This window comes from Cupressus sempervirens, chromosome 7, assembly GCF_028749045.1.
Source record: "Cupressus sempervirens isolate cs-2001-9-10 chromosome 7, ASM2874904v1, whole genome shotgun sequence".
NCBI classification, from domain to species: domain Eukaryota; kingdom Viridiplantae; phylum Streptophyta; class Pinopsida; order Cupressales; family Cupressaceae; genus Cupressus; species Cupressus sempervirens.
The window spans coordinates 78445813-78467147 of record NC_143124.1 but is presented as its reverse complement, the minus strand read 5'-3'; the positions used below and the strand labels follow the sequence as shown (position 1 = coordinate 78467147).

The following is a 21335-nucleotide window of genomic DNA, read 5'->3' as shown; positions in this document are numbered from 1 at the left end:
CTGAATAGTTTTTCTTGGGTTTGGAAATTTTCACAATGATTCCTTGATACATTATCGGACCATTCTTCTTCTATAGATACCATTTCTCGACCATCTCCTTGATTAGATGTAGAATCCTAGTCTTCTTTCATGCATGAAGAACTAGATGAATCGTTTCTAACATTTGGATCAGGAGATGTTCTGTTATCAAGAAAATAATTCTTGCGTGGCTCTTCTTTCTCAAGTTCTCGCAGCATTTGAAGTAAAGAAGGATGTTTAGTGGTAGGATCCAGGTGTGCATTTCCATAGAAGCTTTTTAAAAATTCAACTTGATTGGGATCAATGGAAATATGATTTTTATGAGCAATAGGTGTAGGCATTGGGACACCTTTTTGACCACCACTATCTATCTTCGATTAACATGAATCACTTTTCTTATCAAGTTCTTCCTTATGCTCGTATGTGGAATTTCTTTCTAAAAATGATTTTGGTTTGTGAGAGAAAAATTGATTGTCCTTACCATCTTCTTCATCTATCTTTTGCAAAGTCTGGAGCAAAGATGGATGAATCATTCCTAGGTCAAGTTTCTATCCACCATAGAAACTTTTCAAGAAGCTTTCCTACTTAGGATCAATCTAATTTTTTTGGGATACAGGTGCATAAGAGACATTTTTAGTATTCCTCATTGCTAATTTAGATGAAGTACATTTTTTCAGCAAGTCCTTCTTTATCTTTATATGCTAAATCTTTTTCCAAGAAGGATTCTTGATCATAAAAAAGAAAACCATAATTCTTTCCATCCTCTTCTTCAATCTTTTGAAAAACTTGAAGTAAGTGGGGATGAACCATTTTAGGGTCTAACCTCCTACTGCCATAGAAATTCTTCAAGAATTCAACTTGCAAAGGCTCATCGAGAATTTGTTTCTTAGGATATGAAAAGTATTCATCATCACTATCACTATCACTGTCACTTTCAACTTTTCCCTTGTACCAAACCATGATTCTGAATTGCTGCCTTCAAATAGAGTCGCCGATAATCAATCTTTAAAATAGAGTCGCCAACCTTCATTCTAGGAAAAGTACCTTTTATCAACCATGTTGTTGATTATTGTTCACTTGGTTTTGGATGTGACCAAGATTTGGCCTGTTTCTTCTTGGGATAACTACTATTCTTTCAATGACTATAACGTTATGACCAATAGGAGCTCTCCCTAAGATTTCTCTGAGCTCTTCTTCTTCTTCAAGAACTTCATTTACTTGATGATATTGCTATGCACTTCATCTACACCTCCAAGCTAGAGTGTTCAAGTCTGAGATGATATCCTCCTGGGTGTCTTGGAAGCCAAGGTTTGGTTGGAGAACAAGAAAAATGTTCTCATGTGGTAGCACCATTGTGCTTCAATACAGACGACTATCAATCTTTTCTCGTTTAGTCTCCCTACCAGAGTCACCAAAAATCTGTTGGTAAACAGATTTGTCACAGTAGAATTTTCCCAATGCAGTGTGTGGCAAACCTTTCACAATAGTTGGATAAGCCCTTGGTATGCAGCCTTCCTCTGCATTTAGAGGGGCAGCTCCCTCGTATGATATAATTTTTAAAGGGTTTTCAAATAAAGAATCTAAAACTTCAAAGATCAAGAGAAAGTCATTTAGAACGAATGCACCACACGCCCTCACAACCTTCTTCGGTAAACAAGATTGATAACAAAGGTGATCAAGGACTACACTTGAAAGAAACTAGTATTAAAAAACACATTCATTATCATTCATAAACACTCGCATAGTACCATGAGAATGTCTACTACAATGTATAACAATTTTGATTTTAGAATAAGAAACCCAAAGCACATCTCATTTCATTTCCTTGCACCAAGAAGACAAAAGAGATTTTCAATTTCAAAGATAAAAAGTGTACATACTTTCTAGAATTTATCTCTTAATCAAAATTTTAGCATAGTGTTCCCTTCTTTTTAAAACCAAAAAGTCCCTTTACAAAGCCCATAAGAGCCCTTATATAGACACAGAGGTTAATGACTACCCTTTTGTGGTTAGTAACTACCCCCCAAATACGTGATTTGGATGAGGTTAATTAACCTCAACAAAATTAAACAATGTGACTTCAAACTTGAACCTTAGATATTTTGAGAAGAAGATTGAATTATCAATCCTTATCAATCCCTACTAGACAACTCAAACTCATATTTGGAGGGATTTTGAAAAATGTCCATGGAACTATTGTAGAAATCTACATAAACCGCTTTAATGTCTGGATGAAGAGTGTTCACCGTGTTGACAATTGACATGAGTTGTGTATTGAAAGAAAGTGCAGCATCATTATATTTCTCAATACATCTTGAATTTATATCTTTAGATAAAGTTTTCTCCAGGGGCATGCATCCTTCTTATGCTATTTCTATCTTACCTTTCTACCTATCATGTTTAGATAGATGCTTGCATTACCAAATATATGCCTTCATCATTCTTGATGTTTCTTTGAACAGTACAGCTTTGTCAGGCTATTCCACCAACTTGAGTGCATAATGTAGAACAATGTGATCAATATCACCAAGGTCTGTTCCTCTTGATTCAAAACCTAACTGGATTTCTTCAAGTGTCATAACATTATCATCTAGACCATTTTCCTTGTTATATAGCAACTTATACTATAACTAAGTGTCCATTCTATTGCATCGATTCAGCCAACCTGTCATACTCTTCAACCAAAAAAGAAGAAGAAGCTTTTCCTAGTGTGGTTAATCTTTCCTTTTTACTGCTTTGTTGGGATGGAACACCGATCTCTCATGGCTGTGTTATGTCTCAAAATAATCATGACTCTCTTTTCCTTCAAATTCAGAGCAGTATGGGGAAGCATAAATTTACAAATGTCCATCTGTAGCTACTTTAGCAGTGGCAGCAATTTTCCCCTTGATATCAAAAAGCTCTTGGGCACCTTCTCACTCTTTTTCTCTCGTGATTGTGGATTGCTTATGTGCAGGATTTTAATCAAATAACTCCCCTACATTATCTATCTTCCCATGGGATGTAATATTGAGAGAAGACAGTGAAAATAGGTAACGTGCCTTGTCTATGCTTGGACTGTAGTTGGATAGGCAAGCATGTTGAGAGAAGAAGGAAGGTTGTTGCTGCAAACATGAGTACAACTCATGTTTTTGAATGATGATATTTTTCATTCAAAACTTAAAACCTTTATTACATATGTAATCCTGGCAGTGAGGTATTTTAGCACATTTGATCAAACACTTGTCATGTTTGAATCCATGAAGTTTCGCATCTGCATAAAACTTGAGCTATCCACATCTTATCGGGTTCCTTTAATATGTTTATATTCACATTTAAATCGACTTACTTCTCTTCAAAACTCGAGCAAGCTCTATAACTGATAATCATCATTTCTTGCCTAGTTGTTGCCTTATTTGTAGCATGTATTTTAATGGCAAAGAGCATTCAAAGGTTTGAAAATAACTGCCTTCTCCTCAAAACATGAGCAATCTCTGAGACAAAACTCCAGTCCATCATATGGCTCCAACAGCGTACTCTTCTTCTTTCTTTTTACCATTACATGCTTCCTCTCTCTTGAGATGCGTTTGGCTTCTTTTAATAACTAGCAGGTCAACTTTCAGTAAAACAATTTACAAGCTTGTCTGTGATTCCACACCATTCCTCTGCAATTACACTATGAACTTGGAGTCCCACGTGATGTCAAGAGGCATTATGCCATACAGTTTATGGGCATTGATTTTCTTGTCATTTCAGACTGCCTGTAACTCTCTCCACATCTTAGCAAACTTGTTACTGGAAACTAAATTGTTATGATAATTGATTTTGAGCCATTCACTTATCTAATCCTTCATCAAGAAATTCAAGAGGTTAATAATCGTCTCAAAGAGGTTAGAGAATATGTGTTTTGGAGAGGTTAATTAACCTACTCCAAAATGCATGTTTTGAAGGTTATCATTAACCTTTCATAGATTAAGAAAAACACATTTTTGGAAAGGTTAATTAACCTACTCCAAAATGCACGATTTTAAAGTTATCATTAACCTTTTGAGAGGTTAATGGTTAATGATAGACTTGAAAACACGTATTTTGGGTCTCAACATTAACCTGTGATAAGTTGGAGCTCAGAAGCCGGATTTTAAAAATTTCAAGTGCTGGGTGGAGGTAAGGACGAGCCGAAGACAAGAAGATTCAAAAACTCACGAAAACTTAGAGATAAAATGATCATTTCAATGATCAAAATGGGACATATTTCACACATAACTAGGGGATTAACAGTTTCAAAAATTGAAACACTTTATGACTGGGCAACAAAGTTTAATAAATATAGTTATTGAATTAATTTAATAATGAAGTTCATCATTAACTATACATATTATTTAAATCAATAATGCAATGGGGTACTATATAAAACAAGAGTTCTGAAGAGCTTTAGTCTCGCCTTATGCAAAGATTTTAAGGTGAAATAGTTTCAAATTATATATATATATATATATATATATAATTTTAACGTATAAATATATTAATAAATTATTTATTACTTAAGATTATGTTCAATTTCTAAAAGTATAAGATGGAAATATAATCAAAAGAAAAGAATTCAAACTAAAATATGATGCAAATAAATTAATGAAAGTTGACTCTTCAATTTGAAAATTGAATACAACTTTAATAAAATATTTAAATCATTTTGAACGTGCAATTTTTTTGGAATCTTTCATCAAATTTGATGATTTTAACATAACTAATTATTAAGATTGTTTAAAAATATTACTCATTGAAAATAATTTGTACCAAAATATATTGACAATTATTTAAAATAATAAAACAATAAAATAAATATAATTTTTATATAAATTATAAATTCATTTCTAAATTAATTTTAAAATATTAATTTATTGAAAATTTAAATATAATATAAAATTACTAAATAACAAAGACTAATATAAATAAAATATATATTTACATGCTTCAACGTCCCACACGAATTGATAATTATTTTTAGGGATTAAAAGAAAATGGTTTCCATAATTCTATGGATAATAATGTTATGTTTTAAATGTCATAAAGAATATGAAAGCACCAATCACAACAAATTAACTGACATGAATGAATGAATGAATGAAAGATTTTTAATGATGTCCATGAAACCATAAGCCTCAGGGACCTGCATAGAACTCCTAGTCAATCTGATGCAATTTCTCCTGCCTGTCTCTTTTTTTGTGAACTTGCATAAGTAAAATGGCCCCCATTAGGAGTCTTGGTCCTTCGAAAAGGTCTCTTGTGTTGTTCACTTTTAACATTTCTTTGTGTTGGTTGAGAATGTCTTCATATGTCATACAATCCTTCAAATAGTGCCACTCTATTTCCACAACACCCTCATTGCAAAATCTACAAATTTTGTCCTCCCACTCTTCCTTAGGGACCTTCCATCTATCGGTTTCACATCTCAAATGGTGGGATCCAGATCTCAATTGAGTGATTAAGATTCTTGCCTTTCCTTTGATCATAGCACCAAGTTTTTTTTCTAATTTCAAAGTCCAAGTCTTTATCTTCCATAATTTGATTATGTCTAATTTGTTCTAGAATATAGGGATATTGCAATGCTTTACACAATGGCTCCCAAAGGTGTTCAACACTAGTCAACATTATGAAGAAATTTGGAGGCCCCAATTGTCTTATCATAACGAATATATTTTTTTGAGTGTTTTCCAAATAGTCAAGAGATGTTCAAATGCTTTTGAGGGATCTAAACCCTAAGGGGGATCATAATATTTTCTCTAGATTAGCAAGATCATGCACATCTCTAGCACATAATTTTCTACCTTTTAGTTCAGCTTTTTAAATGCAAACCCATGACAATGAAACTATTTGGTGAATAATGTATTTTATGGCTTTAAAGAAAATATTAGATATATGGGTTGCATAGTCTTTTTCCTTATGCATGAGCTCCCACTTTGTTATTTTCTGATAGGTAAATGTTTTAGTTATGTCCTCTAGTCATGGAAAACCATAGAAAAGTGTAGGGAAATTCATTTCCTCCGAGTAGACATCTTGGAATATGCTTAGAGGCTTAAGCCCTTCTTGTGGTGCAATAGGCCTTTGATTGAATGGGGATCATTAAACCAATGTATGAGTCATTCATTAATAGGTTAATCTTCGAGGTTAGACAAGGTGTTATCCATGTTTATTTTAGTTTCAATTTCCACTTGGTTGTGCTCTTTGTTTTCAACAAAAAAGACTTCCCACTCTTTATTGATTGAATTTTTTTCTTGTATGTACAAGGGAGTCTCTAATAGAACTATTAAAGCATTCATCACACAAGTCAACCTAACATTTCCTTGTGCATCTGCATTGTCATATTGTAGCTTTTTTTTTAACCTCACTACTTTTGTTTTAGTTTCATCAATCTTCCTAGGAAGAGCTACTTGGACCTTGTCAAAATCCACAGGGACATTGATGATTGTACCGTCCAAGCCATGTTGTGCTCTTTTGTATCCTAGTTGTCTAATCTATGCAAAAGCAATGTGAAGGAAGACAAGTCTTTCTTTGAAAGTAGTCAAGGAGTAGACAACATCAATACGGTTATTACACCTAATGTTCCATGGAGTTGCAAAAGATAGGATCTTGCCAATTGTGGTGGCTTTTACACATTTCCTGTAAATGGGGTCATGGCCTAATGGAATTTTTTTTTCACTCATATCAATCAGTAGAAAGGATAGAGCATAAATAAATGTTGAGTCAATTGTGTAAATGTCTTTTTGGAAATATAACATCTCACAAAGAGTATATGATTGTGTAGGAGTGTCCTTAATGGTTTTCAAGTGTTGGTTAATGGATTTTTCGATTGCGTTTTCTTCTAGATTTGAGTGGAATTTTTTTTTGGGGTCAATGGCATGGTCTGGTCTTATAGAATGGACATCTTCTTTTCATTTGTGAGCATGATTTTTTTTGTCCAATTATGGTTTTAATTCTATTGCCATCAACATTGTCGATGAATGTTTGGTCCATATTGCGTATTGATACTTTCAATTTTTGCAATGAATGTCTTGTATTCATTTTTGTTGTAAATTTTTTTAAAGCTTTGATGTTTTTGACACATGTTGAGTAGGATTTGTTTGAATTCTTTAATACACATGTCTTATGCATAACTTCAGTTGGCATGGTTGGGGTTTTGTTCATGTCATCTAGTAATTGGTCAGTTGCTTGAAGTGGTTCATAATGATAATGTCCTTAGTTTTTTTTTGAAGCAAATTAAGTTGATGAGCTTTCTTTATTTGTGGTAGTGGCTAAATACATTAGCTTTGTGTGGCATATTTTTTTTCCATACATGTATAGTTGCATCAAATATGTGTGAAACCCATAATAAGAAAAATTCAAAACCCTATACACTAGTTTCAACATAGACAGTTTGAGACTCAATAGTAGCAACTGCAATTGGACGTGGTTATTGTTATGCATTGTGGGAGGTTGTTGTAGAGTTTGGAAATATTTTAGTACAAATTTTTCACTCACTTTTAGTGCATTTGTTAAAGATTGAGCTAGAAACAAGTGTAAAGATATTACATCAAATCATTTTTCAAGCAAGAAAGCTATGGCAACATACATGCTTTCACCACATGAAGTGGAAAATGTTAGAACTTGATTGAGGCCAAGTATACTACATGTATCCACAATTGTGTCCCAAGTGTTGGATACATCACAATCTATGTTTGGGAGTGCTAGTTGCATTTTTTGGACCTCAATGGGTGTGCCCACTCTTGAGAAAATAGGCTCATAGTGGCTAGTTATTGGGTTAGCATTATGAAAAAGTATTGATAAAAGAAGATGAGATGAGTCTTTCTTGAAATGTAAATATGGCTTTTTCTGGGTTGAGGACCAAACACATATAGAGATGTTCAACCAACATGTGAGCAATCATATACAGAATATGTCACTCCAGAGGCCTACCTCGCCATGTTTGTTGACCTCTATTGCAAAAACCCTCATTCTACATAGGTATGTTTTTTTGTCTTGAATACTATGTAAGTCATAAAGTATTGATGAGTGCAACTCATTCTCGTAAGAAGATAAAGCTTCAACACAACCATTGTGAAGGTTATGCAAGAAGTGGTTGACAATCCCATTGCAAAGTTCATTGCACATGTATTGGCCATGAAGTAAAACATGGATATGTCAAACATGCAATCACCAATTTTGAAGTTGAATATATTAATATGAAATCAATGTACTTTCTCAAGGGCCTCATCAATTGATATTATGTTTGATTGGTCATGTGGTCTATATGTCTCAACTATAATTGGGTCATCAAGGTTATGTCCTATTTTGTGAGGGATACTTGGGAACATGTTTGCCTATTGGTTGCAGATGCCATCTTACTCTACAAATAGTTTACCTACTTTTACTGTCACTATGGAAGCCACATAAACATAGCAAGGAAATAGATGAACATAAGTAATATGAGCACCTATAATGCAATAATGGTACCAATGGTAGAAAAATGCATAGTATAATTTGCAAAGATCAGTTGACAAGTGATTACAAACCTTGAAAAATATGAAAGCATGGTTGCTTGTTTTGTAATGAGCACTCCAACACCTGTACAATGAGGAAACTGTCACTTTGGGAAAGGAAATTCTACATCAACAAACAATCATAATGTAGTAATTAATATATTTTGTTAGTCAAGAGCATTGGAACTATGAGAATATATAAGCAAATAGAAATATAATAACAAGAATAACAATATCCATCCAAATACCTTTGGCTTGTATCCAAATTAATTGTATTTAACTCTGATTTTGTAGTAATAAATAGAAACCCCTCTAGAAAACCACTAAATTAATTGGATTACCATTAATTTTGTACTAATAAAATAACTGTTAGGATAGATAACAACCAATAAAACTAAATGAACCTAACTTTATCACATAGGAGAATTTATTTGTACTCTTAAGTTTGACATACTTGTCATGGTGATTATGGTTGTAGTATTTAAAATGATTGTAACAAATAGGGAATTGAAGAAAGTAAGCATCTCTTTTGGCAAGTAGAATTCAATATAATTGTATCAATCTAACATTGATTATATGATAAAAATAAAATGTTTCATCAAAAGAGTAGATGTTATGGTTGTCATGCCCTTTTCTTTAGCTCTAGCTTTGCATTAATGACACTGGGTATTATTTCAAAGAGCCTTTTGGAGATATTACTAGTAGTAAGTCATCAATCAATTAGAATGTTTGAACTCGAGCTACACAAAGCCCTTGTTTATCTAAATTTTGGCCAATGTATCTTGCATAGTAAAAGTTTAAACTAAGTTTAGCTCAAATGTGATTAGTCATTGTTGAGTCGGTCAATTAGAATGTTTAAACTTAAGTTGCACATAGCCCTTTTTTATCTAAGTTTTGACCGATGTATTTTGCATAGTAAAAGTTTAAACTAAGTTTAGCTCAAACATGATTAGTCATTGTTGAGTCAGTCAATTAGAATGTTTGAATTTGTTCTTAATTTAAATATGGAAAAATGTGATGGAGTGGGGATTTATTTTCACCCAAAGGATATATTCACTAAGTTGGGTTTAAATAAATATAGCAAAACTAAAATATTTGGTTAAGGATGGATTCAATAATTACAAGGATTAATAATGGAATATTCTTATACAATTAAATCATTTTCTATAGAGGACCTCTAATTTTCTAGACTGAAATCTAAGGTAGACCAGTGGGCGGGATTTTTTGAGTGACATATTTGGACATTCATACAAAAGTAAGGCATGACATAAATGACGATACTACTCAGTAGCTCAAATTGCTAGATTTTACCATTTCACTTGTAAATTCTATTTTTGCATGAATACATTAGAAGAAAATTTCTACTAAAACATCAACATGGAAGGAATGAATAATTTTGTGGAAGTCATAGCAGAATAGACCTCCATAGAGTTTAACCATTTAGTGTTGGGATGAATAAAATGCTTAGTAGGAAGACATAGTCTTGTTTTGGAAATAAATTATGAGAAAAAAGTGTTCATAAGTGACTACTAATATTTCTTCATTTTGGTAAATGTACTTCAATTTGGTGTTGACTGTAACAGAATCGTCTCTTCTTCAAATTCCTCTATAGGCTCTTCTTCTTCATCAATGCTAGAGTTAATTTTAATGGCACTATGGACTCTATTGTATTCAATAATTGTCTCCTTAAAAAGTATTAGAGCACTACACCCATAGCCCAAGGGGAAGTCCCTAATGGCTAAGGCATTTCCCTTAGCATTATGGGTTTCATATTTCTTTGCAATCTCTAGACATTGGATTGGCTAAGCTAGATTTTTTTCCTTTTAAATTTCAGGCATTTGATAACTTGCGCAAGCAATTTTTTATCCAACACTGGTTCTTCATCCACTTTCAACTTTGAAAGGGGTGTTGCTTTGGGTGATCTTGCTTCAATGTGTTGGTTACATGACTGGGTGGGGATCCTTCTATGGATTTTTGGTTCTCCTACCATGGTTTGCTACATGAAATAGGCATGCCGATGATATTAACATAAGAAGGAAGCTTATTCTCGATCCTAATATTGGAATACTTGCTTATACATCTTTGCACTACATAAAGGAAAAATGTGTAGTCACTAGTATAAATAAGAATCAACGAGGGTAGACTACATTCCAGAAACATAGAGAGAAAAGACATTTTAGAACAAGTGAAAGGTGCACTTCTAAGTGTATATGCACACTTCTCCTAGAATACTCATAGTAACAATGCACATTAGAGTACAAATAAATTTAACCTCAAACTAGGGATTATTCTAAATCATAGAAAAATTCTATGTGATTTTTAGGGTTTGATAAGAAACGCCTCCGAAACTAATAAAAAGATAAATTGTCAATTAGAAGCGAAATTAAAAGAATATATATAAGAAAAAATTCAAATCACATGAAAGATTGTCCTTACCTTCAACTATTTCCTTTATCAATGCTTTGCCTAAGACATATTCTGACTAAGACCAAAGAATAGCCAAAATTTTAGTGTTACTTTCTAAAAGATAGTTGACTATAAAAAAAATAATCTTTTGTTGCAAAGTGTTTTTGCAATTGGAAGTGGCTTGCAACCCTTAGAGGATGTTCTTGTGGAATACCAAATAAGCCAAAATGTTGTCACCTCCATGATGCATTGCAAAGTTGCAATATAAAGTTTTGGATAGGAGGGAAAATGGAAAGACTTGGACTATTTAATTTTTTGCTTTTAGATAAACACACCTCAAATCTTAAGATCTTATATTTTTAGGGTTCCCCAAATTAATGCATATGAATAATAGGAAACATAAGTTCAATACCTTATGGACAAAGCAAGAACTAATAATAATTAATCTATAATTGAAAAACCGTGATTAATAAAAAATTATTGATCAAATATTTATGAATATGCCATCCAAAGCTTAACTGTAATGATGATGGATTTTACTGTATTAATTTCATTAACTCAAAATATTCATATTCTTTTGTTTATGCAAGGGTAAATGCACCAAGATGGTGTACCAAAAAGTGGACACCCCTGCCCCCCACCCCCGAAAAAAAAAAAAAAAAAAAAATTCAATAATCTGATCGAGTTATTTAAAAAGTGAAATGTCGACTAGGCTTCGTATCAAAGCCTGACCATTATAGTTTAGAAAACCCGATTGGGTTTTGTAAACTATTTTTTTAAAATTGTTGTCCACATTTGAGGGCATTTTTAAACCATCAAAGAATAATAGCAGCCTGAATTGCGAAGGAGACCAACAAAACCTAATTGGGTTTACCATAAAATAAAATAAAAATTTTGATTGTATCTCGATCCATGGCACCCCACAAACAAGGTACGTCTTCATTCTATTCGTCATTATGTATTTTTTTATCACATTTTATAATTTGGCTTTGTAATTTATAAGTTTTGTAATTGTTTTCAGTTCTTTTTAATATAGATGCATCAAGAAATCCAAGAAAATAAGGGAGAGAAGAAAGACCACCTCCTACATAGTCAAACCCTCCACCTATCACAATACAACCATGAAACACTCCCCCAGTTGTGACACAACCACAAAACCCTCTACATGTAGTGACACAACCACAAAACCCTCCACTCAATGTTCTCGTTCAACAACCATTGCCTCCTGTAAAACCTCCATGTATACAATTACCTAATTTAACTACTACACAAGAGGAACTCATAAACCACTTCTCACAAAATAGTGCTAACATTACCCAAATGGTCAATAGGTTGTGGTCATCTACACTTGATCACCACTCAACCCTAGCAAATACACTTGAACAAATGGCCCAAAATGCAAATGATGTACCTAGGGAGGTTACAAAATGGGGTACATAGAGGGATAGGTGTCGTGTATTTTATGTCAATGGGTTATCATATTAGCAGGTGAAAGATAAAGACATAAAGAAAGGTATCATATGTTCTCTTTTCACCGATCCTATATCTAGAAACAACCAAAACTTTTCCTATTCATTGGGCACTCATGCTAGGATGAGATCATGTTTTCGGGATAGGTGGTATATGTTATTTGACCTGCCACCATGTAATAATAATGAGGTGCCTCTATATTTTTTGAGAAAGCTATATTGTGAGTTTATCCTTGGCAAGAATCCAAATTACTTTAACATCCATCAGTTCTAGGGTAGAGGGAGAGGCTCTATGTAGGATAGACCTGGGGCTCATAGGGTGGTACCGCAACATGAGAAGAGATGTACAACACAAAAACCATGCCTCGTGTTGTGCTCACATCAATTGTAAAGGAGTCTATTGATTTACAGAATCTTCATGGAGCTATATCATTGGCATCGTTCAACATGGCTCACAGTTAGGTGGTTTACCTATGGCACCCTGACCATCATCAGATGCACCTTTAGGGTCATCAAAGCATGTGATAGCTCCATCACCATCACCTATGACACTAGGTTTATCATAGCATGTGATAGCTCCATCATCATCACTTATGGCACCTTGGTCAACACAGCCTATAATAGCTCCATCTGTAACACCCTGCCAAGGGATCCAAAAGAATTAACCTAAAGTTTTACTAAGTTTTCCAACATTTTTTTAAAGAAAGAATAACATACACGTTAGACATAAAGTAGAGAAAGCAACAACATACAATCAATTATAAGTATACATAACATGTTACATTCCTTGAGAATCCCAAGACGTTGAGCCACATTTAAATTTTAATTAATACTAAGTCTAATAAAAAACACATCCACATGAAATAATAATTAAAAGTCCAAAGTCCATTTAAATAATATACATTTGTTTTGAATGCCAGTTGGCAATAAAATTCAGAATGCTCAATCATCTACTATACATGTCACAGGATATGAAAGGCTAAAAGAATATACATATATAAAAATAGAATTACATCATCCTCCTTGGATCCATGATACAAATTACAATATAATAATGAAACCATCCATCATAAAAGATATAAACATCCATCATAAGGTACAACCATCCATCATAATGATACAAAGATAGAATTAAAGGAAATGCAGACAAGGAAGCTCCAACCATGGTGACTAGGGATGGATCTCAATGGTAAGAGTGAAAAGAACTACCACCCGACCATGTGGAACCTAAATGGTCCACTCCCACCACACTGAGGAGATAGTCTCAAGTGTCAAACAGGTTATCAAACCAAATATCAAAAGTATTCTCTAAGTCCAAAAAATCCTAGAAGTATTCTAACCCAACGGTTCCAAGATAAATTGACATCTATACCTAGAGGAACACAAGACACATATGAAACCTACTATATAATTGGGCAAGTGTCATCACAAAAATCATGCTAGAGTTACCCTGGCAACCTCTCAGGACCTCAGCCCCTTAGTGATCCCTATACAGCCACTAGTAACCTCTCATACTAACAAGGCATACTACAAATGCAACATCACAACCGAGCATTCTCTCTACTCCCATCCTAGTCTATACTAGCACTTGAGGCATGGACAAGAACATACAAAGACTCTTATTAGGTTCATTTTACTCTCATTTAGTATAGTGTTTTCACTTATTAAACAACTTACAATGGGTTACCCTAGCAGCCACTTAGGGCCTCGACCTCTATTGCAAGCCACTTCTTGACATTACATATAGATTACCTACCCTAAGCTCATAAAAGCACAAATCAATAATCATATAAAATCACCTCAGTCTTATAAAAGTGACTGGAAAGAATCAAAAGATAATTCACAATAATCACATTAGTTCTCTAAGAGCAATTGGAAAGCATCCCAAAAATACTGATCGAAGACTCAAAATGGTTCATTCAAATATGTCATAATGTGATATCACCAAGAACAAAACAAACAACTTAGTCTTGTCAAAGTGATTGGAAAGAAACCCAAATATAATTGATCAAGGACTCAAAAAAGGTTAAGTCAAGAATGTCATACATTTGACCTCAATTTCATAAGAGAATACTGGAAAGAAATAACAATCAATGCATCAAAACATCTCATAGAGCATACCAGACACATTACTATGGTTGAGTATAAAAGATCGAAATCAAATCATCATAACCTCACAAACATTGAACTCCCAAGCCTCTAGTAACATCCTAAAACTGGTCAACACTCTACTCAACTCAAACCCAAAACATAGACAACATACAAATAAAAAAGTGTAGGCTTCATAGTTTGGTTTGATTTAAAAACACATTGTTGAGTTAATAGTAAGGTTTCAATTTTGATTTTCTCAAAGTATTATAATTACTAAGGTTTTCGAATAATAAAATTTTCTTAGTATTACAAACCATTTTCATATATCTAAACCATATAAACACATCCAAGTTTATAAAAGAAAACATTAATTTTCCCAATTAATTTCTTTGATTTTTAATTTACTTTAGAATTATATTTAAAAAATAAAGTAATAAATCAAATTTTCAAATAATTAAATTTCAAATTTTAACAATGCTTATTAAAATTAATAATTATTATTATTATCAACTATTACCATAATAATCTTGATTTAATTAAACTTAGGAAACACTTTCCCAAAAAGGAAACCTGCTAAAAATATAAACTTTCAAAAATAGAAACCTACTAAGAATATAAAATTTCCAAAATGGAAACCTATTAAAAACATAGACTTTCCAAAAATAGAAACCTATTTAAAAATAAAAACTTTTTTAAAATGGAAACCTGCTAAAAATAAAAACTTTTCCAAAATAGAAACCTGCTAAAAATAGAGACTTTCTAAAAATAGAAACTCGCTAAAAATATAAGCTTGCTAAAAATAGAAACCTACTAAAAATAGAGACTTTCTAGAAATGGAAACCTACTAAAAATAGAAACTTTCTAAAAATAGAAACTTGCTAAGAATAGAGACTTTCTAAAAATAGCCTTAATATAGAAATCTGAACCAACCAGTCAAATTTTGTAAAATGAAATTTGTTTTCTTTTTAGATACCAAAACCTGATTTAACTATTCCATATACAAAACCTCAATTCAACAATAAGGGTTTCAATTTAACTCTTTCATAGATGTATTCAAGAACAAAGAATAATAAATCTTAACACGAGGATTTTCTAGTTTCTAATTTGTATACAGATGTTTCCTAAGAATGATGAACAACCAAATCCAACACAAGGTTTTCAATCATTAAATTGCTTACAAAAGTTCTCAAAAATGAAGAACAATAAATATGCAAAACAAGGGTCTCAATACAGAAGAATTCTGAAAGCAAAAACACAACAAACACGGAGAAGACATGAATTCAAAGGATGGAAAACCACTGTACAAATAAACCATGAGATCCTACTTCGATCTAATGCTAAAACAACAATCACATGAAGCATGCAAAACAATCCCCTTTCTCTGAAAACTTTCCTCTTTGAAATTACGCCTCCAAAACCTGTGTAATTGCATAATGAGCTCTAGATCTCTGATAAAGAGTTATCCCTTAATTTGGGGCCCTTATTGTGCAATCATGCAATCTTTGATAAAGATTCCTCCCTTAATTTGGGGCTCTAATTGTGCAATCATGGGAGGGAACTCACTGATCAAATATTGTTTATTACTTGTTATCTTTTACCTCTTCATGCACAAACTTTTAGATATTAAAATATCTTTATTAAATTAATAAGTTTTGTCACTTTATTTAATTTATTATCTTTTAATTTCATGCATACACTTTATGCAATTTAATTAAAATAAACTTTATTAAATAATTGTTTACTCTCTCTTTAATTTATTTATTATATTTTAATTTCATGCATAAGCTTTATGCAATTTAATTAAAATAAACTTCATTAAATTATTTTCTCTCTCTCTTATTAAATCATGAGACGCTTTAATAATATATTTATTAATTCAAGCAAGAGTCTATAACACAAAGATAAATTGTGAGCCTCTTATCGAAGAGGTCTTGGGTTCGAATCACACTTGCTTAATAAATAATAATAATAATTAATCATAATACATAATAATGAATCTTAGCTTCGGCCTCTTACTGATCAATATATTTAACTAACAATATTATTTAGAGTTTATTACTTAAAATAGAACTCCTAAATAAATTATTATTAAATTAAATAAATATAAAACACCAAAATTAGAACTATAACTTTACCTTTTTCATGCAAGTTTATTGAATTATAAAATAACTTTATTTAATTTCACTTCACTTATCCTTTTAATTAAGTTATTACATTTTAATCTCATGCACACTTTATGCAATCTTAAAACTTTTAATAAATTAATATCTTTTTCACTTTTTTAAAATTTATTTTTGAAATGTTAATTTGATAAACTATTTATTAACTTAAATAATATTATTATTTAGCATTTATTTAAAAATGAACTCTATATATACTATTATTAAATTAAATAAATATCATCACATTCTAAAATTATTCTTATATCGTTTATCTTCAAATTTAATTCTTTTTATTTAATTAATTTCCCAATTAATTAAATAATTAAAATATCATGATAATTTCCTATTAAATTTAATCATTAATTTAATCTTTTAATTAGACTTAATTAATAGAAAATTTACCAAATACTCATAAAACAAAAATAAGAAAATCTATCATAGAAAAAAACACATACAAGATCAAACTAAAGCATTATTATCACTAATTAACATCATTCAATACATTCGGAAGGTAGTGAACTCAGATACTTGTCCTAATTTTAAGGACAAATGGCTTAAAGGTTTAGTATTTGGACTGAAGAATTTATCTCCCTCTTACCATTGAGATAATGTGATAGGTAATGCTCATCCTGGCAATTCAGAGAAGTTGATACCTGGTACCTACAACCTGCATAAAATCCATGCCTGTACAAACACAATATATACTAAGGTAAACAGGCAATGGCAGGAAGTGGTGCATCTTGTAGATCCCGACTAGCAGGTGACTATGACTCCCTTCCTTAACCACATTAAAAATGTCATACATAAAAAAAACATACACACACCATACACATGCAGTATGGGGTAAGTATCCATAAGAAAACACATATGATACTCCATCTAACTAAACATCATCAATAACTAAAAAAAAATTATGTGATAATCATCATGCATACATGAAGTATAGAGTACCAAGTAATCTCATCATATATCAACTGAATCTGAAACAATATCTGATTATCTTAAAACAATGCCACTAATCATCAAACATAAAACTAGCCTAAAAGAGTTCGACAATGATAGCAAAAAAATGTAAACTAGGGGCAGGCACTACACCATTAGCATCACCTACACCACCAATTTCATCTTCACTTGTATCACCTGCACCACTAGTGTCATCTCTTCTTATGTCACCTACACCACCAGTATCATCATCACTTGTTTCACATGCATCATCATCATGTGCATCATTATAGTCTTCGGGGCCCAATCAACAATTTTGTTTTAGCTGTCAGCACATGTGTGATGGGATAGATATAGATGTGTCTTAGGATGGAGTGTCATCTCATCCATGTGTACATTGTAGGCATACTTGTTATTCATACAGAGGTGGGGATTTCATACTCACAGATGATTTGATGGAAATGGTCTTCAATGGACAGGGGACACATTTTTTTTGTTTGTTTGTTTGAGTTTTGACATGATATTATTTAATCACCTAAATATCATAAAAGTTAAAAAAATATATTTTATAGATCACTCCATATTGATATATGAACAATATGCAATGTAGGGTGCATCAAGTAGTATGAGAACACCACAAAGTACTTATTCTGTAAGAGGTGTGAGGCTAGGAGCAAGAATACCTGAGGTAAAGTTTTTTAAATATTCTTAAAAGTACAATAATACATTGGCTTTAAAATATTGTTTCTTAATTGGTATGACACTAACAACCCACTTATATATCCTCTTCCATATCCTACCATCATTGAAACCATCCCATTCATCAAATCCATCCAATTCCCATCAACATCTCTTGCTCCTAGCATTACCCAAACCCCATCTACTAAACCTCATTAGTTTTGACATGATATTATTTAATCACCTACAAATATCATAAAAGTAATTTTTTTTTCAATTTTATAGAGAACTTTAGATTGATATATTCAAATAATATGCAATGCAAGTTGCAGAAAGTAGTATGAGAATACCGCATAGTTCTCATTCTGCTAGAGGTGTGAGGCTAGGAGCAAGAACACCTGAGCTAAAGTTTCTAAAATATTCTTAAAAGTACAATAATACATTGGATTTTAAATATTGTTTCTTAATTGGTATGACACTAACAACCCACTTATAGACCCTCTTCCATCTCCTACCATCATTGGAACCCTCTCATTCATCAAATCCATCCAATTCACATCCACATCTCTTGCTCCTAGCATTACCCAAATCCCATCTAATGAACCTCATTAGTTTTGAAATGATATTATTTAATCACCTAGAAATTTCATAAAAGTAAAAAAATAAAAATTTATAGAGACCTTTATATTAATATGTTCAAACAATATGCAATGCAGGGTGTAGCAAGTGGTACGAGAACACTGCATAGTACTCAGTTTGCTAGAGGTGTGAGGATAAGAGAAAGAACACCTGAGGTAAAGTTTTTTAAATATTCTTAAAAGTAAAATAATACATTGGATTTGAAATATTATTTCTTAATTGGTATTCTTAAAAGTACAATAATACCTTTCCATCTCCTACCATCATTGAAACCCTCCCAAATTCATCAAATCTATCTAATTCCCATCCACATATGTTGCTCCTAGCATACCCAAAATCCATCTAATGAACCTCATGTGAGTTCATCCTCCATATACCCATCTACATCGAAGAACCTCCATATCACATAGGGTGTCTTGCAGGAGTGTGGAGATTATGAATCTCCACTTTTATTTCTTGACAAGGTGCCAAATTTTTATTTGCATCTCTCTTTTCCTTCTCAGTCTCTTTGTTTTTAATTTCTAAGCCTTATAATATCCTTCCAATATCGTCCTTCAATTCCTTTTGTCTTCTTTCCCTCCTATGATCTTGTTGTTGTTATTGTGCATTCTTTCCATTTACAAAATTATCTCATATTTATAACAATACTCTTTACTATTTTATAGCGCTTATCAGGGGCTGAAAATGCTCAAATTAATGATGTCACACTTTTTGCCATTAACTTTGGCCTTGAGACCTATGTGGTATCATAGCTTAAACACCTATCAAGTTTACAATTTAAGTTGAACTCATGATGTGTCTTATTGATTCCTCTTATGTTATATATGTTTTTTCTTTAGGGTACTCCACATAGCTCAAGGCCTAGAGGAAAGGGAAAGAAATCAGCAAGAACACCAAAACAAAAAAAGGTATTAAATACAAGTCAAGTTTATATTTTGAAATGTAATAGGAATGAATGTATATAAATGTACTCAATATTGATAAATATGTGTTGACTTGTTTGTTGAATATATGTAGAAACAATTTAGTTCTGTAGAGTTGATGAATGCTCTTGAGACTGTTGATGTTGAGGCAATGGAAGAGGTAAAATTTCATATTTTCCTTCTCATAAATTTTAGATTATAGTACACATCTGTTCTATATACATATTAAACAGTTGCATTTACAAATGAGTACATGTTTTTTTTCTTCAATTTTATAATAATTTATCTTATTAACATGTGTTATATATCTTTTACCTATTACAATAGTTTTTGAGACCTCATGCAAATCCTTTCCTTTCATTTTGTTAGGAGTCCTGAGTATCAAAGACAAGGTCAAACACAATAGAGGCCAGAGGTATGTATGTAGAGTCATAGTTGAAGCCCTTTTGTGATCTCAATTTGGATTGCTTGTGTGTGTGTGTGTGTGTGTGTGTGTGTGTGATATAAATCTCTAATGCCTACTCTACAATTTTAACATTTTAGTGCTTACCATATAGGTTGTGCCTCATAGCAACATTGATTCATCAGTGCTTGTACCTCCTACTAACACTAGAGATCTAGCTTAGGTTGTAGTACATTATTATTTTTTTAACTCTATTTGTAATCCCTAATGCCACTCTATAATGCTAATATTTTTTTGCTTTTCATATAGGTTGTGCCTCATAGTAGCATTGATTCATCAGTGCATGTACCTCCTGCTAGCACAAGAGATCTAGCTCAGGCTGCAATACATTTTTTATTTTTTAACTCCATTTGTAATCCCTAATGCCACTCTATTATGCTAACATTGTATCACTAATCATACTAGTTGTGCCTCCCATGAGAATTGATTCATCGGTAGTTGTGTCTCCCATTGTCACTCTACCTCATCATTTGGTGAGGAGAGCCACCCATCGACGAAGGAGCTCATTACCACTATCATTCAGTCCAACTATGGGACAAAGGGATGAGGTAATGAACAACTTAACTATCCACATCTGATTTCTAGTTATTTTCATATTAATTATACATAAGATATTTGATAGTGTATTTTAATTTTTCTTCTACAGGCACTTGGCAAGCCACAAACTACATCAAAGATGCTCAATTTTGATGATTCAACACAGTCATAGATATTGATAATGATATACATATGAAGTTGGGGTCATCACATGACATTGACATATATTCAAATTTTTTATTATATATATTTGAGATTTGTATTATGCACATTCGACATTTATATTGTACACATTTGACATTTGTTGGGTATTCAACTTTTGTATTGTATATATTCAATATTTGTATTCTGCACTTTTGACATTTCTATTGTACACATTCAAAATTTGTCAAGTATTCGACTTTTGTATTGTACTGATGAGACATAACATTATTTTGTAACTATATGATTGATATGACATAATATATTGTTCATTTTGATATACATTAAACTTAAATTTCCATCCAACTTGTTCA

The 21335-nt window shown here is 32.2% G+C and overlaps 1 pseudogene; it reads left to right on the top strand.

Moving 5' to 3' along the window:
* LOC149545596 (disease resistance protein Roq1-like) overlaps window positions 1–21335 on the top strand; it is a 68042-nt pseudogene that overhangs the window by 10891 nt on the left and 35816 nt on the right.